The sequence below is a fragment of the Mastomys coucha genome, chromosome X (genome assembly GCF_008632895.1).
Source record: "Mastomys coucha isolate ucsf_1 chromosome X, UCSF_Mcou_1, whole genome shotgun sequence".
NCBI lineage: Eukaryota > Metazoa > Chordata > Mammalia > Rodentia > Muridae > Mastomys > Mastomys coucha.
Window position 1 is genome coordinate 78,979,104 of NC_045030.1, and position 5,346 is coordinate 78,984,449.

A 5,346-nucleotide genomic window follows, 5' to 3' on the forward strand; every position below is an offset into this window, starting at 1 on the left:
AGGGTGGGTTGGTAAGCAAGGAAGGGGGGAGGAAACAGGGTATGTTTTTTTGTTTTTGGTTTTGTTTTTGATTTTTTTTTTCGGAGGGGTAACCAGGAGAGAAGATATCATTTGAAATGTAAGTAAAGAAAATATCTAATAAAAAAAAAAGAACTCTCAGCTCCTTCTCCAGCACCATGTCTGCCTGGATGTTGCCCCAATTAAATGCTGTCCTTTATAAGAGGTTATGTTGTTCATTCGTAGCACTGGAAGCCCTAATTAAGACACCATACCAAGATATCAAACCAACTCTGGAGTTCCATGCATCTCTCTACATAAAAACACAACAGATGTGTTCCTGGGTTAATCAATGCTAAGTGTAATCCTTATCTTCATTGCCCAATTCCCTCTCCAAATGCAAATATTCACAAAAGTCCAGGCACATATAGAAACACATCTAATTTTCTATAACAACAAGGTCTTTACTGATAATTAGAGTAGAAAATATTTGCCACAATAATTTTATAGATTATAGTATTTGGTTCCTACTTTCTGCATTACTATGGGCTTACTATAAATAAAAAATGGATGTATTCTGGGCCACAAGCAATTTTGTCCTCACTCTACTTACTAAGAAAGGGAGAGAAACATTAAGAATGCAGTAGAGTGTCCACAAGAACTTCATTAACTTCAGGTAAGGGGATCTGTGACTAGCCAAAAGAAGCTGGCCAATAATAGTTTGAATGAGAATGGTCCCATGGGCTCATATGTTTAAGTACTTGGTACACCTGTAGGAGGCACTGTTTAGGAAGTATTAAGAGGTATGGCCTTGTTGGAGAATGTGGTTTACTACAGGTAGTTTTGGAGGTTTTATTAACATCTTAGGTTGTAGCTCTTTTTATGGATGGTGGGTGTCCACTTTAGTCTTTCTGTTGATTATGACTGATGAATCCTTCACTCTCCATGTTCTGTTCATTGTTCAGATAAAGCATGAAGATAGTAAATTTCATGAGTTAATCACCCTGTTAATCCCAGGATCTCAGAACATCAACGTGCATAAATAGTGCTCAGGTAAATGGTATCTGAGATTAGCTAACAGAAGCTAGCTATAGTGTTTTGAATGAGCATAGGGTCCCCAATGAATCAACAACTTTTTTTTTTTACTGAGGAATTTTTTTATTAGACATTTTCTTTATTTACATGTAATATGATTTCTCCTTTTCCAGTTTCCTCTCCAAAAAACAAACAAACAAACAAAAACAACAAGAACAAACCCCTGTTGCCTCCCCCCCCATGCCTGCCACCCCGCCCTCTCCCACTTTCTGGCCCTGGCATTCCCCTACACTGGGGCTCAGAACCTTCACAGGGCCAAGGGCCTCTCCTCCCACTGATGATCGACTTTGCAATCCTCTACTATACACAGGCTGCCAGAACAATCAGTCCCACCATGTATAGTCCTTGGTTGGTGGTTGAGTCCCTGGGAGCTCTGAGGGTACTAGTTAGTTCATATTGTTGTAGAATAAACAACCTGATCCCCAGTTGGTAGTATAGTTTGGAGAGGACTAGAAGGTGTAGCCTTGATGGAGAAGGTATGTCACTGGGAGTGGGCACTGAGGGTTTCAAAACCCCACACTATTCTCAGTTAGCAATCTCTGCCTGGGCTTGTGAATCAAGATATAAGTTCTCATCCACTGTTCCAGTGCTATGCCTGATCGTCTGTGGCCATACTTCCTACAATGGTGGTCATGGACTCTGACCCCCTGAAACTTTAAGCCCCCAATAAATTTTTTCTTTACTAAGTTGCCTTGGTCATAGTGTTCTATCACAGCAATAGAGAAGTTACTATGACAGAGATGGTTGCTTTCTTCACCTATAGTATTTATGGATTCATTGAAGCCCTGCCTTCCTCACCAGATGCATCCTCTTCTCAAACATGTATACAAACTCCAAGATGAGTGCCCACCTCAGCTGTGTTTTCTTGGGTTTGATCAGGTTTCATTGTACCAAGTGATTTTTAAAAAATGTGTTGCAATGCATGCCCTAAGATAAGGCTTGAACTTATTTTGTCCTGTCCTGTCTCTTGTGATTGCCAGTGGTATCCCAGTGCAGTTCAAGGAGGATAGAGACACGTTCTGGTTTTCATCTGTGCCCAAAACTGATCCTGTGCCACAGTACTCCGTACCCAAATACCGCCGGAGGGAGATGGACTCCCAAGAGTGCAGACATGCCTGTGAGCACAGGTAAGACCACCACTTCTGTTCAGAGGGACCCACCCAGAACCCTCAGGACACAGGAACCAAGGAACAGCCAGAGACAGGATTCTTCCAGTTTCTGTCTGCACCCCAAAGGTGATCCTGTGCCACAGCTCACCATACTTAAATTCCTCCTGGAGAGAACTGGACTTCCAGGAGTACTGACACACAGGCTCACAGCAGGAAAATCCCACAGTCAGAGACAGCAAGACCAACTAACACAAGAGGTAACCAGGTGGCTAGAGGCAAGGGCAAGAACATAAGCAACAGAAACAAAGGCTCCTTGACATCATCAGAACCCAGTTCTCCTACCTAAGAGAGCCTGGGATACCCCAACACACCAAAAAGGCAAGATTCTTATTTAAAGTCACATCTCATGATGATGATCGAGAACTTTAAGAAGGCCATAAATAACTCCCTTAAATTAATACAGGAGAACACAGGTAAACAGGTAGAAGCCTTAAAGACGAAACACAAAAATCCCTTAAAGAATTACAGGAAAACACCACCAAACAGGTAAAGGAATTGAAAAAAAAAACAAAATCTAAAAATGGAAATAGAAACAATAAAGAAATCATAAAGAGAGAAACCCTAGAGATAGAAAAACTAGGAAAGAGATCAGGAGCCATAGATGTAAGCATCACCAACAGAATAAAACAATAGAAGAGAGAAGCTCAGGTGCAAAAGATGTCATAGAAAACATTGACACAACAGTCAAAGAAAATGCAAAATGCAAAAATGAAAAAGCTCCTAACAAAAACATCCAGGAAATCAAAGACACAATGAGAAGACCAAACCTAAGGATAATATAGAAAAGAGTAAAGATTCTCAACTTAAAGGGCCAGTAAATATCTTCAACAAAATTATAGAAGAAAACTTCCTAACCTAAAGAATAAAATGTGCATGAACATACAAGAAGCCTACAGAACTCCAAATAGATTGGACCAGAAAAGAAATTCCTCCCATCACATAATAATAAAAACACCAAATTCACTAAACAAAGAAAGAATTTTAAAAGCAGTAAGGGAGAAAGAGACTATGAAAGCCAGAAGATCCTGGGCAGATGTTATACAAACCCTAAGAGAACACAAATGACAGTCCAGGCTACTATACCCAGCAAAACTCTCAACATAGATCCAGAAACCAAGTTATTCCATGACAAAAACAAATTTACATAATAACTTTCCACAAATCCAGCCCTACAAAGGATAATAGATGGAAAACTCTAAGACAAGGAGGGAAATCACACCCTAGCAAAATCAAGAAAGTAATCTTTTAACAAACCCAAAAGAAGATAGCCACACAAACATAAAAATAACATCAAAAATAATGGGAAGCAACAATTTCTATTCCTTAATCTCTCTTAACATCAATGGACTCAATTCCCCAATAAAAAGACATAGACTAACAGACTGGATATGTAAACAGGACCCAGTATTTTGTTGCATACAGGAAACGCACCTCAGAGTAAAGGGCTAGAAAAAAATTGTCCAAGGAAATGATCCCAAGAAACAAGCTGGAGTAGCCATTCTAAAAACGAATAAAATTGAATTTCAACCAAAAGGTATCCAAAAATATACTGAAGGACACTGCATACTCATCAAAGGAAAAATCTACCAAGAAGTACTCTCAATTCTGAACATCTATGCTCCAAATGCAAGGGCACCCACATTCATAAAAGGAACTTTACTAAAGTTCAAATTACACAGTGTACCTCACAGAATAATAGTGGGAGAATACAAAACTCCATTCTTATCAATGGACAGATCATGGAAACACAAACTAACAAAGACACGGTGAAACTAACAAAAGAAAATCATGGGCTGGTTCATTTTTTTTTTCATTTTTTTCTTTTTCTTTTTCTTTTTTTTTTTTTTAACCTTTATGATTATTTGTACTGGGTTTTTTTGGTTTTTTTTGTTTTGGGGTTTTTTTTATTAGATATTTTCTTTATTTACATGTCATATGATATTTCCTCTCCCAGTTTCCCCTCTGAAAAAAAGAAATAAAATAAAAATGAAACAAAAACAAAAACAAGGTCTACACCCAGGAGTGACAGCAGATCCACAGCCCTCTGTGCCCCTTCCCTGCAAGCAGAAAGCTTGCCTCCAGGGAGGGCTCCAACCCAGGGAGGGCTCCAACCCAGGGATTTGGGTGAGATTGCCATTTTCTCTCTGGTGACTTTTTAAGGTGGGACCAGCCAGGAGGCACAGGCCTCACAAGTGGCAGGGCCGCCAGAACAGGATCGTTTCTACCTCGGACTACACCTAGAAGGGACAACAGATCCACAGCCCTCTCTGCACCTTTCCTGCAAGCAGAGAGCCTATCTACAGGGTGTGCTCTGACCCCAGGACTCAGGAGGGACAACTGATCCACAGCCATCTGCGACCAGGTTTTACCAGCAGAGAGCTGATCTCCCAGAAGTGCTGACACAGGCTTACAGACCCACAGGAGGAACAAGGTCCAGCCAGAGACAAGAAGAACATCTGACACCAGAGATCAACAGATGGCGAAAGGCAAATGCAAGAATCTTACCAACAGAAACCAAGACTACTTGGCTTCAACAGAACCTAGTATACCCACAACAGCAAGTCCTGGATATCCCAAAACAGCAGAAAAGCAAGATTTGGATCTAAAATTATATCTCATGATGGTGATAGAGGGATTTAAGAAGGACATGAATAACTCCCTTAAAGAAATACAGGAAAACACAGGTAAAGAGGTACAAGCCCTTAAAGAGGAAACACAAAAATCCCTTAAAGAACTACAGGAAAACACAACCAAACAGGTGAAGGAATTGAACAAAACCATCCAGGACCTAAAAATGGAAGTAGAAACAGTTAAGAAATCACAAAGTAAGACAACTCTGGAGATAGAAATCCTAGGAAAGAAGTCAGGAATCATAGATATAAGCATCACCAACAGAATACAAGAGATAGAAGAATCTCAGGGGCAGAAGATACCATAGAAAACATTGACACAACAGTCAAAGAAAACACAAAATGCAAAAAGTTCCTAACCTAAAACATCCAAGAAATCCAGAACAGAATGAGAAGACCAAACCTAAGGATAATAGGAATAGAAGAGAGTGAAGACCTCCAACTTAAAGGGCCAG